This window comes from Astatotilapia calliptera, chromosome 3 (assembly GCF_964374335.1).
Source record: "Astatotilapia calliptera chromosome 3, fAstCal68.1, whole genome shotgun sequence".
NCBI classification, from domain to species: domain Eukaryota; kingdom Metazoa; phylum Chordata; class Actinopteri; order Cichliformes; family Cichlidae; genus Astatotilapia; species Astatotilapia calliptera.
Window position 1 is genome coordinate 28,282,622 of NC_137424.1, and position 20,023 is coordinate 28,302,644.

The 20,023-nt window shown below is 40.0% G+C and overlaps 1 long non-coding RNA gene across 1 annotated transcript; it reads right to left on the minus strand.

The window, feature by feature from the left end:
• Positions 1-12,567: 12,567 nt before the first annotated feature.
• LOC145426216 (uncharacterized) lies at positions 12,568-18,382 on the minus strand. Its single transcript, XR_013906942.1, has 3 exons — positions 18,307-18,382; positions 12,980-13,442; positions 12,568-12,692 (listed from the first exon to the last, which is right to left on the minus strand). It is a non-coding gene; the product is annotated as an uncharacterized LOC145426216 (long non-coding RNA).
• Between the last annotated feature and the right edge of the window lie 1,641 nt (positions 18,383-20,023).

A 20,023-nucleotide genomic window follows, 5' to 3' on the forward strand; every position in this document is an offset into this window, starting at 1 on the left:
CAAAATGTCTACATTAACATTTAAACATTGCTAGTCCCTATAGCACAAACACACATTTTGATGCGGTGAATGTCAAACTTCCATTTTAAAGGGATCTCATTTTAATGACGCACAGGGCAATTGATCTTACTGAACTCCTGAGAAGTAATTATCTCAGTTCAGGGAACATAAAGCACATATAAATGCAAATATACTCACACACACACCTTTTTCCACACACTCACACAGCAGCAGTCACCCACTAAGTATTTCATATCTCATCTTGCATGGTCTAAAAGGCGTGACCATCTATTAAGGACCACACAGGACTGTGTCCCCCCCTCCACCTCGTGCAGTCACACTCTGTCATCATAGATTAAAAGCAGCGAGGTTGATAACTCAGCCTACCTTGTGGATCGAATGCCTCCATGGTCGTTGGCGCCACTAGTGCATGAACAGGAACGTTTGTACTAGATGAATATACATGAGTGTTTTCATGTTAATGCAGCCATGCATAGTCGCGTTTACATCTTGGGCTGTACTTTTTATACTCACACTGAATACACCAAGTCGTACATTATTGCAGAAACCTCAGCAGCAAACAACAAACAGCAAAAGCACGATTTTAGGGTGAAACGTTAACAGATAATAAGTATAACAGGTGGAAAATCTACTTGCAAGATTGACTGATTAGAACTCTGTGAAAATGTGTGTGCAGGGTGTTTCTCATGTTGGATAATGAAGTTTTCAGGCACTATTTAACATACAGTTTTTCCTTTTTCCCCTGTGCTGACCCATTTGAGAAATGCTGTGTTATGCTGTTATGCTGAAGCTGAGTTCTGATGAATGATGTGCAAAGCTCCATCACAGGATGGTGTAATTCTCCGAGCAATCACACTGACCTACATTAAACCTTCAAGGATGATGGACTAATCAGAGTGGCGCTATCTATGAGGACAGTATATGTTCCTCTTATTAACAGAACTGTATGACTAATGGAATCTGACTGGTTTGAAGACTTATACCAATATTAAAACTTGAAAATTATTTAGAGCAAGGTACATATAACCTTGCTCTAAATAATACAGAGCAAGTTATCAAATTTCTGAGTCACGCAGAAATTTGATAACTTTGCTTGTCACTTTTTATCTAGGCCTTAAACCCCATGTATGAGGGGCCTGGGGCATATTGTATAAAGTGCCTTGAGTGCTCTGTGCAGACAAATAAGCCTTTTATAAAAGCACTGAATTAGAAAAAAATGGTGCCCAACATACAAACCATTCATATTTGCTAAATTAGCCTAAAATAGAAGGCTGCAAGGGAGCTGAGCCAAAAGAGACAAATGTTTGAAAAGGGTCGGACTTCCCTTCACTTCAGACAAATGGCTTGGAAGTTTAATTAAAATCTCACTTAATAACAGTGTTCTTGGAGTAGCTGGGTGAATGCTCGAGGGTACTCTACTTGTTGACCACATGCTGCTGGGAGACTTCAGCACTTAAGTGGGGAACAACGGTGTAACCCAAAGTGATGTGATGGCAAAGAACAGTCTGCCTCATCTGGACCCAAGTGGTGTTTGCTTTTGGACATCTGTGGAAACCACACTTTATCCATAACAAACACCATGTTAAAACATAAGGCTGTCCATAAGTGCACGTGGCACCAGGACACTGTAGGCCACAAGCTGAATATTAATTTCATAATCATTACAATTGATCTGTGGTTGTATGTTCTAGCATTCAAGTAGAGTGAGGAGCTGAGTTGTGAGCGAGCTGGTGGTGAGTTGGATCAGGTGAAGCAAAATATCAGCTGTGGCAGGAGTTTGGTGAGGCCATGAAAAAAGATTGCGACTTCAATGGTAGATATCGTTGGATGGTGGAGGGAATACTTTAAGGAACTCCCATCACTGGGGGCAAGGTAACTGAGGTTGTTAGGGCTGTCTTCGCTGACACACCTATTTAACATCACATGAAGATCTGGGGTGGTGCCTTTGGATTGGCAGACTAGGGTGGTAGTTCCTATTTTTAAGAAAGTCGATACCAGGATACCAGAAAGGAGATTTCATCCTTTAACTGAACCTCAGAGTTGAGGGCTGTACTCTGCGCCTCGGCTGCAGAGGAGGGGTGGTGCAGTGGGTTTGGTGCAGTGCGAGGCAGGCTGGTAAGACAGCTGGGACCAATTCCCTAATCATGCTCTCCCTATTTCTTAACGCCAGGACCTGGAGGAAGTAGAGGAACTGAGCTGGAGACATAACAGCTGGAAAGCTGTCTCATGACAAGAGCAAGAGCACAAGCATGAGTTTTTGTAGTGCAATCACACTGAAAAATAAACTATCACTACTCTGCAAACACAGGCTATGTGTGAGTGTATGTTGTACTGGGTCCATAACACCCTGATATTATAGTGTTGAAACCCAGGAAGACGCTTGAAAGCCACAGGCTGCAAATTATGGCAGAGGTGACAGGTCCTAGATCAGCTGGTAGGTCACTCTGAGACATCTGTCGGTAACGCTGCACTGCATGGAGACGGAAGACTTTTTCAACATGTCCAGGACACAGCAGAAGTGTGCCAACTGGCCTACAGTGGAATGGTTTCTACAGTTGTTACTGCTGTTGTTGGGTGAGGCCCAAACGGCTACTTGCTGCCAACTTTGAGGGGAAGTTTCCATCATGTGTCCAGAGCCATTGTGTACCGGCTCCTCTGAGGATCACTAGCGACAGTTCCATGGCAGCAAAGTGACAGCAGAGGATCAGCCCTTCACATTTGAACAAAGTCTCCAGCATGTGCAGCAAGGTGGTTTCAGCCCAAGTCATGGAGGGAAAAGGCGCAGCTGATGAGTTAGAGGTCTTCGACCACCGAGGATCACCAAGTGGCACAGTCGGAAGAGGCCTGGGCTCCTGGTCAGCTGACCAGGGAGGAGTCCTAAGCTCCACCCCGGCACTGGGGCCCAGTAACTCCTTTTTTCTTTGATCTTCCTGCCCAGGGTCTGGCGAACACAGGTGCTGCTCCTGAGTCAAAGGAGGCCACACAAACACTGCAACAAGAGTGCAGGAAGGAGGGACATACAGTAAGGTCCAAGCAGGTATACGCTAGGTCAGGGATGGGAAAATCCAGGCCTCAAGGGCGGGTGTCCTGCAGGTTTTAGATGTGTCCTTGATCCAGCACAGCTGATTTTTAATGGTTTAATTACCTCCTCAACATGTCTTGAAGTTCCAGAGGCCTAGTAATGAACTAATCATTTGATTCAGGTGTGTTGACCTAGGGTATCTAAAACCTGCAGGACACCGGCCCTTGATACCTTTAGTTCAACACCCCTGCGCTAGGCTATAGTGGACTGGGCTGTTTGCATCCTGCCCACACCCCAGCCCAGCAGCTTGTGCAAATAATGCCAGAGCTCACAGGTCCCGGATAGGCTGGAAAGGTATAGTGAACCTGATTTTTGTGGTACAATCAGACTGAAAAATAAACCTTCACTTCAATGCAAACACAGGCTTTGCATGTGTGTGTGTGTGTGTGTGTGTGTGTGTGTGTGTGTGTGTGTGTGTTGTACTTAGGGTTGCCAACCGTCCCTTAAAATACGGAATCGTCCCGTATTTCGAAACAAAAGTACACGTCCCGTATTGAGCTAATAAGGGACGCACTCTGTCCCGTAATACAGTGAGAATCAAAAGTAGTCTATAACTTTTAATGGAATTAACGCTTTGTTTGAAAACATAATTCCCAGCCCCTCTCCTGCTTTGTGACCAATGAGCTGACAGCACACTTACGAGTATGACAATTCAGATTACCACTCATCTCATTGGTCGAGGAAAGGTCGCTTACGGAGAAAATACCGGAAGACAACAAATGACCACAACAAGAAGCATGGCCAACAGGGAAACAAACGCAGACACTGCGGTGCAAGTCTCGGACGACAGTAAACCTAAAGCTGGGCAGACACTGTGCAATTTTTTTCAGTCACGTTATTCAGCTCCTGCTCAAACTGCACGATTGACTCGCAGTTGGTAGGTCACGATGCAGTTCTCACACTATACCGCCCGATGCTCTGATGCGACCTGAGTGCTCACACTGTGCCTCCATAAAATGAAGGTTATAACAGAAAATCTGTCGCGCTCTCTCTCTCCGTCTTACACTCACACAGACACACACACCACCACCATCAACTTTGCTAAATTGCTAATGAAAAACACTGATCGGGCAGCTGTGACTGAGCAGCAATGTAAATCCAACTATTTTCACGGTTGTTGCGGTCGTGATCATTTTGTGATGCCACATCGAAAAGGCTCTGATGAGCTTTCCATAGTTCTACAAGTTGTGCCTCCATCGCTTGTGTCCAGATCACACGCTGCACAGCCGTGCTGCTCCATCTTTTACACCAACGTTTACGTGTTTGCGCGCGAGCAGTGTGAGCGGCTGTGGTGAGACCCTCACGAGCGATTGATGATCGGGAGCTGGTCGTGAGGTGTTAATCACTTCTCGTTACCCCACGTATACTACACGATGCACGATGAAGGCCAAAATCGGCTCAAAATGGGCCTAAAACCGCACAGTGTAAGCCCAGCATTAGAGCAGCAATGTTTGTTTCCCTCAGAGAAAGGGAAGAATGGGAAAAGGAAAACACCTGGCTGGAAAAAGTTAATATGGGCATGTGCAGTGAATATCAGCGCTATGTGGCCAGAAGTGTGATAATATAATTTATTTTGTGTAATAAACAACTGCAAGGATAGATGATTACAAATAGATGACTAATACATAAAAGTAATACATAGATGAATAATGATGATGAGTTAAGATGCGTAATCATGGGAGCAAGTGGGTTTACAAACAGGAGCAGCTGATTAGCATTAGAAAAGCTGAAATAATACCTCAACTGAAGCCAATTGTACTAAATGCACTAAATGTGCACTGTTACAAGAATGTTTTTCTTTCTATTGTTTTCTATTATTTTAAGTTAAGCAGGACAGAGTTCTTTTAAAGAAAGATTTACTTATATTCTCAAAAGTTAAGCATGACAAGCTTCTGTTTAAGAAGGAGACCTGTTTTATCGTGTTAATGTTGTCATTTTGAGCTAAAAATAAATGGCTAAATGATCATTTGTTTCACATGTGTTCATATCACAAAGAATACACATCTACTTAAATCAAATTCAAGTCAAATGGTTAAAAAAATAATTTCACACACAAAAAAAGAGCTAGAAAATTCACCACACTGGGAAGGGTGAAGACAATTGGGTCGCCCGGCCCTGGCCACGAGGTGTCCCTTATTTATTTTTCAGGGAGTTGGCAACCCTAGTTGTACTGGGTCCATAACACCCTCATGTTAGACTCAAATTCAGGAGGAACAATGTGGGTTTCATTCTGATAACAAAACGCTGGACCAACTTAGGATGAGTTTGGACATTCAGTAAACAGTTTAGTGGATTTAGAGAAGGCTGCGTCTCTTTAGGGTTTTATGTTGCAGGATGGGGGGAATCTAAATCAATTTAAGACATGTATTTGCAGCATTAAACTAGAATTTCACATTTAAAACAAATAAACACTGCCTATTTGTGTAATTATGTTACATTTGTGACTATAATTTTACAGTCTTTTTATGTGGAAAAATTAAATACATTTTCCATTAAAAAATAATGTTATTCATATCTACAGGGCCTAGCCAGTCCTTAAATGCCACATGTTGAGTCGACATTGTGGCAATCCTTCACAGACTACATCTAAGGAAAAGGTGAGTTTTCCCTTTCCACTATCACCAAAGTGCTTGCTCATATGGGGTTATATGATTGTTGGGTTTCTCTCATAGAGTAATTGGGCATAAAGGGGCATTTTCCCCCAAAAGCTTCAATCCAGCCTGATGTCTTTTTACAACCAGAGAAGCCATTGGAAAGAAGTTTAAGGCACTTCTGCATTGGCGTCACGTGGGTGGGATTAGACTTTGATTTTTAGCCCTTATTAAAAATAAATACACATGAAACACAGAAGAAAAGGCCTAACCCATTTATTAGTCTCATGGTATCCCTTTAACACCGATAGCTTACAAATGATTTTAATGGATATTGAAGGGATAGTAGGTGATTTATCAACAATTAATTAGGGCTAAGCTTCCACTAATAAACCTTTTCAACTGGTACCTTGTTAGAAAAACGATACAGTCGTAGGGGAATACAACCCTTCTTTCAGACTATTCTGTATTGTTATTGCCAAATCATTTGTAATGATAAAAGGCCTGTAACACAGTGTTTAGGTCACAACAGCACCATATAATTCTACAATAAGAATAAGTTCTATTGCCATATAACGATAAATGTCCTCCAGCTCCATCAGTGTAAAACATTGTTAAAAACTCTTCACTGCAGCAATAAACACATTGGAGCAGCTTTATTCTGCCAGTGCTTGATGTCAATTTTTGCTTTGGGAATTCTCACATTTCCATTTGTCAGATTTTCCCACAGAGCTTGGCCACTTTCCACCGGCCTTCCTACCCACAACTCCCACTCAGTCAAACTCACCCTTCCCCTGGGCTTTTATTTTCAGGAGAGCTACACAGACACAAAAGCATCCCTGTAACCCCCCCCCCCTCCCCCACACACGCATACACACACCATCCTGCTGCACCCTGCTGTAACAACGCTAATTGTGTGTGATTTGTTTACTGTGCAAGGCAAATGTCTTAATTGTTGTCAGAGGAAAGGTGGGACAAAGAAAAGGGATGAAAAGCATTTACGTGTGCGTGTTAGTGTGGATAGTGTGCACAGGCTGGTACGCTTGTGTGTGGAGATAAGAGGTAATAATGCACTGTCATATCAAGAAATCAAGCAGCACATATATAATATTAAATACATAAGGTTTTCAGCCAGATCTGTCTATCCAGATGTATGCATACAACAACATATTGCATCATGAAATTACATAAGTGGGAAGGACTGCCTGGGACAGATTGGTGAGCTGTCCATGGCACATTAGAATAGAATAGAATTCAACTCAGTGCTTAGCAATAATATAGATATATTACAAAATGGGTCTATTATAGGTATGAGGGTACAAAATATGGGTCTATTATGGGTATGTTACAATGTACACGGTATGAAGGTGTGTTATGAATATCCTATAATTATAAGTATGTACAGGCTGTAGTGAGTGTAAAAGCTATGTACAGGATATAAATATGAAAACTATACAGAAATACAAATATGAACTGTACAAGTTATAAACAGTTGTCAACAGATCAGCCATCTTGAAAATTCATGATTTCTACTATTTTCAAGATCCCGCAAGAAGATATAATTTTCTGAGATAAAGATTAGGTTTGCAATTGTGTAACTCATTTAACTTCAGTTTTAAACTTATTAATTTGCACAATGTAAAAATACACAAAAAATGTCAAAGATAATAAATAACAGTTGTCTAGTGAACTTATCTTGAAGCCTCCTCCTAATTAATCATACAAAAGTAAGACAAAAATAATATCAAATTTAGTTTCAAATCACACATGTATGACAATGTTTTTGGAACATAATATACAAACTTTTTTTGTTAGACATACTTTTCAAACAGACGCATGGCGCTGTAGTTTGAATGGATGAATTTGGTAGCCTAAAAATTGCCCTAAGTAAAGGTAGAAAAGTGCATTATAAATTCCACAGTATGTTAGATCTTACGACTCTCACTCCTATTACAAGTGGTACGTGTGATTCTCTTTAAGCAAACCTAATGAGAACAACAAAGTCGTTCAGGTGAAAGTGAAGAGGAGTTATGTTTGTGAAAGTTGACAGAGGAGAAAAGACACAAGAGTGTAGTGAGTGGAGCAGATAATAACTATTAAATATAGGGAGTGCAGAATTATTAGGCAAATGAGTATTTTGTCCACATCATCCTCTTCATGCATGTTGTCTTACTCCAAGCTGTATAGGCTCGAAAGCCAACTACCAATTAAGCATATTAGGTGATGTGCATCGCTGTAATGAGAAGGGGTGTGGTCTAATGACATCAACACCCTATATCAGGTGTGTATAATTATTAGGCAACGTCCTTTCCTTTGGCAAAATGGGTCAAAAGAAGGACTTGACAGGCTCAGAAAAGTCAAAAATAGTGAGATATCTTGCAGAGGGATGCAGCAGTCTCAAAATTGCAAAGCTTCTGAAGCGTGATCATCGAACAATCAAGCGTTTCATTCAAAATAGTCAACAGGGTCGCAAGAAGCGTGTGGAAAAACCAAGGCGCAAAATAACTGCCCATGAACTGAGAAAAGTCAAGCGTGCAGCTGCCAAGATGCCACTTGCCACCAGTTTGGCCATATTTCAGAGCTGCAACATCACTGGAGTGCCCAAAAGCACAAGGTGTGCAATACTCAGAGACATGGCCAAGGTAAGAAAGGCTGAAAGACGACCACCACTGAACAAGACACACAAGCTGAAACGTCAAGACTGGGCCAAGAAATATCTCGAGACTGATTTTTCTAAGGTTTTATGGACTGATGAAATGAGAGTGAGTCTTGATGGGCCAGATGGATGGGCCCGTGGCTGGATTGGTAAAGGGCAGAGAGCTCCAGTCCGACTCAGACGCCAGCAAGGTGGAGGTGGAGTACTGGTTTGGGCTGGTATCATCAAAGATGAGCTTGTGGGGCCTTTTCGGATTGAGGATGGAGTCAAGCTCAACTCCCAGTCCTACTGCCAGTTTCTGGAAGACACCTTCTTCAAGCAGTGGTACAGGAAGAAGTCTGCATCATTCAAGAAAAACATGATTTTCATGCAGGACAGTGCTCCATCACACGCGTCCAAGTACTCCACAGCGTGGCTGGCAAGAAAGGGTATAAAAGAAGAAAAACTAATGACATGCCCTCCTTGTTCACCTGATCTGAACCCCATTGAGAACCTGTGGTCCATCATCAAATGTGAGATTTACAAGGAGGGAAAACAGTACACCTCTCTGAACAGTGTCTGGGAGGCTGTGGTTGCTGCTGCACGCAATGTTGATGGTGAACAGATCAAAACACTGACAGGATCCATGGATGGCAGGCTTTTGAGTGTCCTTGCAAAGAAAGGTGGCTATGTTGGTCGCTGATTTGTTTTTGTTTTGTTTTTGAATGTCAGAAATGTATATTTGTGAATGTGGAGATGTTATATTGGTTTCACTGGTAAAAATAAATAATTGAAATGGGTATATATTTGTTTTTTGTTAAGTTGCCTAATAATTATGCACAGTAATAGTCACCTGCACACACAGATATCCCCCTAAAATAGCTAAAACTAAAAACAAACTAAAAACTACTTCCAAAAACATTCAACTTTGATATTAATGAGTTTTTTGGGTTCATTGAGAACATGGTTGTTGTTCAATAATAAAATTATTCCTCAAAAATACAACTTGCCTAATAATTCTGCACTCCCTATAAAGCCACATAACTGCCACTATTCTAGGCTTTACTGTGGGAAGAGGCTAATGGATAATGTAACCACTAAGAATGGTTTCTTTTGTTTAACTTGACTTTCAACATTTCAACAAGGTAGCTAGCAGAGCAGCTTACTGTGTCGAGCTCTGCAACCATGACATGACTGAGTCAAGTGTTATTGGCTGTAAGTCAGAGCTGGAACACCAACAGTCAATTTGTTAGCGAAGCTAGCAGGCTGAAAGAACACAGAGTCTAGTTTTTGTTACAGTATAAATATTTCATGACCAGTCTATGATATATACTTATTCAAGTATACTAATCAGAATAATATCAAAAATAAAATGTTAGCTTAATATGTTTGGCTTGCTGTTTGTCAAAATCAAGAGCCAAACATGAAATTCTGTGATGAAACAGTTGTTTTCTTGGCTGAACTGGAATCTTGGAAAAGTGGGGTCATTTTGAAAGTTCAAGTGGCTAATAGGTGTTTTCAAATTAATGCCTCAAGTGGGACAAACAATGAAATGTTTGTGCTTCAGTTTTCTGCTGCAGTACTTATGTTGCTGTTGTGACACTGAAGTGCTTGTCTGATGGTCACATAGCTTCGATTTGGAAAGTGTCCACCCTCCACTGCTGTGTTCATCCTCTTCACACATGAAAAATGAAGCCAACACTTCAACAAGAACAGAGCAAGAAGTTGAACAGACACAACTTAGCAGACTAACAGTCCACAGGTGAGAAATTATTTTAAGGTAGTCAATATTTTAAATGTGATATATCACATTTACTACCAATAATATTCAATGATCATCGTTTAAGTCAAATAAATGTCAAGGGGTAATTTCTAAACCAAACTACACTGGACATTCAGGCAGCTCCATGTAACTAACTGATATATTAATGAGTCCAGACAAACACGGATGTAATTTGCAACTTGGTTCATTGGTGAAGGCACTAAATAACATAGTATTTCTACTTTAACTGATGTTTTCTGTACATTTTAAACCTAATTTTACCTTATTTGTGTTTTTATTGTTTTATTTGAGACAAAAGATCAGCAAAGACAATACAAAAGACGTAAATCACCAGAAATTATAAAACAGATGGGCATTTCTTTCAGTGATTCCAGAAAGAGGAATCTCTTATTTCACTTGGAGCAGACTTGGTTAATGTTACCATTCAGTGTTTTGTTGAATGAGTAAGTGAAACCCAGCATACACAGAACAATACAGCGAATGTGACAAAGAGGTGACAGGACTATTTATACACAGGAAACTGATTGAAGATGAGACACAGGAGAGGAAGGAGATGTAGGTTAAAAAACACTGAAGACAGCCAGACAACCAGGAAGTCACAACTAAAACAAGATGCCTGAAAAACTATCAGAATCAAGAAACAATCCAAAAGGCACTAACAAAACACAGAGACAAGAAACCTCAAGATAAACACAATACACTCAGGAGGCAATACTGACGGAAAACAAGATATCACTGAAGTGAGATGTGTCACAAGATTAGTAAACCCAAGGCAGGAACCTAAAGCTAAGACACAAAAATTGAAGCTCCAAACATTAAAGCAACAATAAAACTACACTGAAACCAATAATCAGTAATATTAACCAAGAGGCCAGACCTCAAAAACATGACCAGTCCCTTACCTAGAGTCCTTTCCTTTATTGTTTATTCCCTTATAAACAATAAAGGAAGGATTCTGGATCAGCACCATGATGCAAACGTGTGGCCATAGTATATATATAGTATTCTGGAGAAGGTATAAAGTGTCACTGTATGTGCATGTGTGTGCATGTGTTTTATGTGTACAGATTTTTTTGTTATATTCTTACAGCACCACAACAAGACCTTTCTTTTGCCCTTCTGGTTCTAGTTTATTAGGACGGATATTAGACCCCGAGTGATTTATGATTTATGACCTAGGAAATAATAAAGGAAGTAATAAAACATAGGGTAGCCATAGAAATATGATATTAATAAACAATATAATATTAATATAATTATGATATTTCATAACTTTTTAATTTTAAATTTTTTCAAAAAATATGATCAAGCAAAAATATACATTTTTTATCATCAAAACCAATTTTCTCATTTCAAGCCAAAAAATAAGTTTTTACTTTTTTTATGGCCAAAAAATGCCATCTGTTCGACCCATGCTGTGTGTGAAAATGTGTTAAACCATAGTAAAAGTGCTTTTTTGAACTTGTGCTTTTGTAACAGTGAGGATGGCGACAGTTACAGGCTGCATGCCCCGAGGGAAAAGTTTATTACATTTTATTTGCATTTGTTTGAATCAAACTAGGAAATTCAGAGTCTGATTCACAAACTCTCGTGATCCCAAACAACCCCCAAGCATAAGCTCACCGCGGCTCCCACCTAACCCAGAGGATTTGCATCTTCTTTTTGTTTTCATATTTTCATTTGTATTTAATTGTGTTGTGGTTTGCAGTTTTTTGTGTTGTTTCACTTTAAATTTGTTTAAAAGGAAAAAGCTGAACATTTATATAGTTAAAAGTTGAACTGTGACTAGTTGGTTTTTGTATTATATGATTTATTTATTACATTTGATGTGGAGTGAATAAATAAAAGTATATTTACGGTGGCCCCTAGAGACAAAGCGCGTACAAACTTCAAAACACGTACGAACTCGGAAGCACGTACAAAACACAACAGAAGTGCTCCAGGATGCTATGCTAGGCGCAGTGTTGAGCTTTTGTTACCTAGTGGCTACACAAGCCAGCAAGTACCAACGACCTGATTTGGTGTGTGGTAGTAACATTTAAATGAACATTGATTTTTTAATTATTTGAATATATATGAGTGCTTGTGTATAAATACACAAACCATACACATAGGCTTTCAATTGTGTAATTTAAGTGATCTAGGTAGCTCTGTTTTGGAAGTTCAGTTAACTCTAGGAATGTGTTTTGGAGTTTGTACGTGTTTTGTCTCTAGGGGCCTCCACATATATTTATATATAAACATATATAAATATAACCACTTTTTTTACATTAGTAATTCTTTTTGTGCATAATTTTATATTATTGTTAATAATAAATTAATTAAAGCAACAAAACAACCTGAAGATCCGGTTCGGAGCCGAAAGAGTCGGCTCTTTTTAGTGAGGTGAGCCTAAAGAGCTGTTCTCTAAAAAGAGCATCCCATCACTACTAGCAAAATGCTGCCTACCTCTTTTCGAAACTTTGCGCCCGAGAGCAACTCGCCTACCTTCAGCGGCTACCAATCACATATCACGGGGGCGGGCCCGGTGGGTCCGACACAGCCAATCGGCAACAGGTCCGATTTTGATGAAGAAGGTGTCTATAAAAATTACACATGGTGCAAGAAAAACATCATCTTAAAAACCTATTTGTATGTTATAATCTGACATAGTTTTAAAAGCATACGAATAAAAGTTTTAAAAAAAAGAAAAAAAAATCATGTTCTTTGACGATCACATTACATATATCACATTTTCAAAGCATAACGTAGGGAGCAAAGCGTTCACAAAACAGTTTTAGAGAACTTACACACGTTTACTTTTTCCACAGTGCTTGTATTCCACTTGCAAAACTATGTACTTTTCACCATAAGACACAATAACTCACAATGATCTAAGACCAGCCATGAAATGTCCGTCGCTTCTTCACAATCATTTGTCCCCGCTGCTGCCCTCAGATCCAAATGCAGTCTTCTGTACTGGTGGTTAAAATGGGTCTTTTGGTGGTTCATGAAAAATATCTCAAAAGCGATGTTGGTGAGGGGACCACAAACACTGGGTTGCAGAGCAGTTGGTAAGGACTTGTATATTTCTGGAGAGTTTGCAAAATCTCAAAAGCTGTCTTGGTCGTGCTCCTGATTGGATATGTGGAGCCCGGCTCTGATATCTCACTGATGAAAGTAGGCACGCCTCAGAGGCGGAGTTTGTCTTGGGCGCAATCTTTCGAACGAGACTCGCAGCATTTCAGGCAAAATCAGGCTGGAAACAACATGTGGTCACTCGGGGTCAAAATCCAAGCAGAGCTGGTGTTCCGCAGGGATCAGGTTAACACATCTGGCTTAAATCAGAGTCTAAATATAAAGAAAAACAAAAATAGTTTTAAACACGCAAACTAGTGAAATATCAAAGGAGCATAACATAACAATAACAAGATGATATGAGATACCTGATGAGGCCATGATAGGTGATGTAGACATGTAATGTATAAACTGTCACGGGAGTTAAACTAGAGTTTTTAGATATTTTTTAAAAAAGTGTATTGTATGTGTTACAAACCATTGTGATATTTTTTGAAATGAAAGGATTGACAGAATGGTCAAAAGGAAAATGCAAAAATGTAGTTAGACAGGAAGATTAACGCTTACCGATTGATATGCACAGAGGGAAAGCGACGCCAGTTTTTGATCTGGCTGGAGACTAGTGATGTGCGGATCGATACTGAAATATCAATTCCTCCGATACCAGTCATTTATGTTCTAGAATTGATTCTCACATTAAAATATGGATATTTTAGTAACTTAGGGTAAATTTGTAGTTTATCATTAACAGGAACACAGTGGAAATAACCTATTTCATTCGGATTGTCTACAATTGGAAGGAACTACTTCCTCTTCCGCCTTTCATAGTCATGTGCGAAATATGGCTGTATAAATGTGGCAGACCCTTGGCGTGCGCACTCACAACAATGGCTGAGCGTAATTGGAGTTATGTGCGAACGTATTTTACATCCACAAACAGCCGAGACGTGGTTTGCGATACATGTGGCAAGAAAGTGAGGTGCTGTGGCAACACCACAAATTTGTCAATTTGAGAACCGGCTCTTTCGGCTCGCCTGACTAAAAAGATGAGTCGGCTCGACTCTTTCGACTCCGAACCGGATCTTCAGGTTGTTTTGTTGCTTTAATTATTTTATTATTAACAATAATATAAAATTATGCACCAAAGGAATTACTAGTGTAAAAAAAAAAAAAAGTGGTTTTATTTATATATGGCTTGAAATGAGAAAATTGCTTTTGATGATAAAAAATGTATATTTTTGCATGATCATATTTTTTGAAAAAATTGAAAATTAAAGAGTTATTAAATATCATAATTATATTAATATTATATTGTTTATTAATATCATATTTTGTATGGCCACCCTATGTATTATTACTTCTTTTATTACTTCCTAGGTCATAAATCACTGGGTTTGGGTCTAATATCCATTCTTTTATTTCCCACTGTTGTTTTTTTTTAAATTGGTTGCCTTATGGTTCCAAGCATTGTCGCCATTCTTTGCATTTTATTATTATCTCATAACACTTCTTTAATCAGCCACCATCTCTCCTATGGCGATTCCATATTGGATTCTTGATGAACGTGGGTTGTTGTTATTCAGCCTGGTCCCCCTTTTAACTTTGAGCACCTGCCCCCTCAAACATCACTGCATAGCCGTGCCTTGAGGTAACTCTTGTAAAATGATGCAATATAAATAAAACTGAGTAAATTGAACAGTGGGGAGGAAGAACTCCCTTCTAAAAGCAAAAGACCTTAAGTGGAAACAGGCTCAGGGAGGGCCTACTATGTACCGTGACTATTGTGGTTGATCAGGTGAGAAAAGAGGAACATAGAGACTATGACCAGTAAACAGGGCTAAACACACGCTACCGGAGAGTGTATAATAAGGTGCATCAGCTTTGCAGTGATATTTTTTGCCTGCTATCCAAAGCATGAAATTAAACATTATAATGTAATGTAAATGACTACGGCAGACCCAGTGGCATTTTGATCACTTTCATTAATACTTTGAGGGTGGCTGTCCACAATACACACAGAGCTCTCCCGCTGCCAGCTCTACATAACAACCACAACAACAACATTCGCCAAAAACTCAGAACTTTTAAGCCGGCGAGGCGTGATTGCAGATGCCGCTCAGGTGGGTCAATCGCACCTGCAGCAGCACCGGAAAACCACGCCCCGCCACATGTAACTTATACTGAAACATCCTATTTACATCACTGAATGCTTTCTGCTTTGTAACTGATTTGTACATTACTGAAGGCTTTACAAACTAAGACATCTCTTATTACTGCCTAATTCAGATCCCTAGTTTGAAACTAGCAGTTATGAGAATTTAAGTGGGTGATGCAATTCACTGCTAGTACATTACTAAGCTTAAAGACCCCGGGATCTTCTGAGAACAAATTCTTTTCATTTGACTGAAGTTTTGCATTTAGCAGTTATGCAGCACCAGAGCACTCTCCCTCTCCATTACACAAAGTGATGGGCTGTACAAATAGTGCTGTTGACAGGGTCCCTCTCCCTCTTTCTGCGCGTTCAGCGCTCACTGTATGAGCTGCTCTCAGAGAAATACCAAAAAAAAGAATGAAAGTGCTCCTCCGAGAACCCGGCTGTCCTGCAAGTGTCACTAACACTGTGAAAGAGTCCCTCCAGGCTTTGTTGTCCATAGCATGCACTCTCCTCGCTGATTCTCATGTCACCGAAACTGCTCCCAGGCCATTCATTAAAATATGTACTTGATTGCCCCCTGCTGGTGGCCTACACACTATGCCCATCAAACTCTGTGGCAATCATCTGACCCAAGCGAACTATTTTCCTGCCCTCGATCTGATCTGTGTAAACAAACATCCCCTTGGTAATACTGTGAAGGTCTTGTTAGTCTTGTTGGATGGGAAGTAAAAGGGCTTGGAGTGAATCCCCACACATGAATAATTGAACAACCTTGAATATGTTGTCTTCCAGTTTGCGCAAAAAACAAAAAAAACAACAAACTTTCAATCTGTATCCACCCACCGGCTCTCGACCTTTCTTCCAGTATGAGCAACTTTGAAGTGAGGTTTATTTTCCTCTGTGCCCTTGTGTTCATGCTCTCCTTCAGTGCCTAGGCCCCTCATTTGTGCCTGACTACCATCAGCCGCCTCCAATTCCTTTTTCTGCTATTTTGGCACATTAGGTTTAGAGGCGAGTTGCTGCAACATCACTGGTAAACAAACAGTCTGTCTGCTGCACTATCCCCAAGGCTGGGGGCTCATCATGATTATTCATGAGGACTAAAGCCTTAACCCAAATAGGCGCCTGACAAACACACTCATCGTGTCGCCTCTATCAAACTTTGGAAAAGAAGAAAGATTGAAGAGCGGCAAGAATGAGGGTCAACAAAATAGATGAGACCTATCAAAAAAATCAGTTAGGAGCCTGTGTGAATACATGAAAAATTAACCTTACAATATAAAGTCCCTTGAAGCAATTGCTGTTGTGAACTGAATCTGTTCTGCTTGTCCATCTCAGAGTCGTGGCTGTGCTGGACCCTATCCCAGCTGTGACTGAGCGAAAAGGTGGGGTACACCCTGGAAAGGTCACCATTGTGTTGCATTATAGAGTTATAATTCTCTATGTGAATGGAGACTGGGACATAAAACTCCATGCATAGACCTGTCAAATCTGAAAGTGCTTTAAATGGGTCAGTGACTTTGTAGCAAAATAAAATTTAGTAGTATGTCCACCAAAGTTCAAACTGCATGCATATGTGCTTGACAGTGCGTTCATGCTCACCTCGAGTTTCCTTTTACGGGGTGTTTAGAGTGCTTTTTAATGCACTTAAGTTTGTAAGCCAGCTTCAAGTTGTAGTTAGTTGCACCAAATTAAAAGTTGTTCATTATGAAAAAAGAGCTCACTTAATAATAATGTATTTTTTAATAGATATAACTGTCGAAAAGAAATGTTTTCCTTCTGAAATATAAATAAAAGTATGCTTTGGTTTTTCCAACAATGCTTAACAGCCTCAGGGTGTAATAACTCCCTGTTGTAAACTTCAGATTACTGAGATTGTGCCTCGGATAACATCTCAATAGCTTGAGGAGAAGCAGCCCTCTCTGGCTGACTGTACTCTGCACCAAGTGCTAAACTTAACTCAGCTTAAATTCAGATGTCTCAACAAAAGCTGCTAGAATGCGAGAACATCTTGGTGAAAAGCCTTGAACATGCTTTTACACATGAAAAAAGAAACTGGGTTAAAGCTTCTGTCTGATGGTTTTAGTCAGTGAGAGTAGCTGCTGCTAAGCTTTCAGCAGCACCAAGCTGCCTGAGTCAAAAATGTTTAAAGAGGTTCATTAATGACAGACATCAAAGTCTGACACTGAGCAGCCTCATCAAAGCAGAAACAAGAAGGATCTGTGCTCCACCTCATGAAACAAACCCCCTCCTAATGAGGAAGAGCCAACATGTCTGCTCCGCTTACTGCAAAATGGAGTCATTTCCCTCCTCACTTTTCCAGCCCTTTAAGGCAGTGACAGAGAAATGTGAACAGGTGGAGTCACAGGGCTGGGGGGGGGCAGAGAAAATGGCAGGCTGATCAATTAGCTCCACCTTGTCAGATGTGCTCTGAAAGAAGAGGAGGACGACAGAGGAAATGAAAAGGAACTTGAATTGTGTGTGTGACATAAAGAGACAGAAAAATGATGCAAGGTTTAATTTCATGTAGAATGAAGCTGATTCGCTGATGGGAAGCAGACAGAGTGACAACACATCTTCAAATACCAGGCTGTAAGTGGAAATGTCATTCACAGGAGCACGGTGGAAGATATAGGCAATTTGACTGTCACAACTCTCATAATGGAGCCACATTTCACCTATAACTGCTCACAAGTTTGTGTGTGCATGTGTTTGTCTGCTCAAATAAATGAAAAAGGAACGCGTTTTAATCAGAGTATAGCATCAGGTCGATTAAACTTCTGAGACCCGGTCAGTCACTTTCAGCTGACTGCAACAGGTGCAGTAAAGGGGCAACAATGAGCAGGGCCGTGCAGAGAGGTTTAAAGGGGCGGGTGCTCAAAGTTAAAAAGGGGCACATTGAACCAGGCTGAATAACAACAACACATTCATCAAGAATCTAATATGGGCAACAAGGCAAAGCAAACGTAGCCGATGTTTTACCTGATGGGTACAATGTTGCTGTTGAGGGGTTGCTGTGGATAGTGCTGGAGGGCAGGGCTGTGCTGATCTGAGACTGTAAACATTAAAAAGTCCACAGGAGAGATGGTAGCTGATTAAACAAGTGTCATGAGATAATAACAAAATGCAAAGATTGGTGACAGCGCTTGGAACCATAAGGCAACAAAAAACTGTGAGAAATAATTTAGGCTCTGCCTGTGAATCACTCTTTGCTTCTCTTCTACCTTCCATCCCATCATTTCATATATATCTCTCCACTTGCTATGTGAGAACAAGGCACAACTTGCTATTGCAATAAACTATAATTTAATTATCCACAGCTAACAACTCTTGCACTTAATCTAAATGATGACAGAAAAATGTTATAGCCCTGCCTTTAGTAGCCTCACACAGCTCCTACTGTTTCCTCCTCATGTCCTTACCAGCCATGTCTGGACAATGTTATATCATGAGTAATATTTTTTTTAAAAATCCATCTAAATAAAACACACACATGCACGCACACACAGTGACATTTTTAGACCTTCTTCAGAATACTGAATATACTGTGGGCATCATGGTGCTGATCCAGAATCCTTACATTATTATTTATTACTAGAGCTACAATAATAAAGCAATGAGGAGGGGGAAGTAATAAATATGAAATAATGTATTTATGATGATTCCATTTCTTTCACTATCCACTCTGTGCAGGGGCAAAGCTTATTACTTTTTTAAACTGTAGTGATACAATCATTTTACTGCTGTAAAATCCAAATTTTGTCTTATTTAAAATATAAATCTGATATAATCTGCTTCTTAATGTATGTTCTTTAAAATACAGCGTGTGTTTTTTAATATATTATAATTATAATAATGCATAATTATGTGGACATGCATATTAGATCGTTTTTTAGTGAAATATAATCCCCCCAGAAGGGCAGGAAAAGCTCTGTAACTTACTTTAACCCTTGGATGCACAACCTACCAATACCTACACTCTTCCACGAGTGGGGTCAAAAATGACCCCAAATAGAATTAATGCATTTTGCTACAAACTCGGTTGTTATTCTTCAAAAGCTTTAAAATGAAGAGTTGTAACATTCTCATATTTGAGGTATTCCTCATAAAACATGTTTGTGACATGAGGCACTTTACATTTTTATTTCTTTTTTCATTAATTTTAAGAAATTGCAGTTTTTCTATCGCTTGTATCACTTTTGTATGCTTGCTCTGCATATACTGCAGAAGCTGGGTCTTCCCTCTGAAAGGCACAAGTTGTTCATCCACTGTAACACAATCACTGAGGATGAATTTCTGCCTGCAGTTGACCAGCAACAGGCCCCATATGTAGCAGAAAGCTGCCATGTGGTTTGTTTTCAGTCAGTAGGCTCTGGTCCTCTTGTCATCAAAGTGCAAGAAACGGTCAATATCTTTAAATCTTTGAATTGACATAGTGGCCTTGTACAATGGGTTATGCAGAGGACTCCCAAAAAACACACCAACTTGTACATCCCAGTTCTTCTCACTTCCTGCAAAAATGGTCAATCAAATGAAGGCCAGGAGCTTTTGTTTGATTACATTTTTCCACTCTTTTCCCCTGTCTGTGGCTACTCTTTGTGCCTCCATGTTTGTGCATGTCAGCACCTCTTCTATTATATTATCAGACATGAACATCTTCCATGCACTTACTGGGGAGAAAGTACTAAACCCAGGTGCA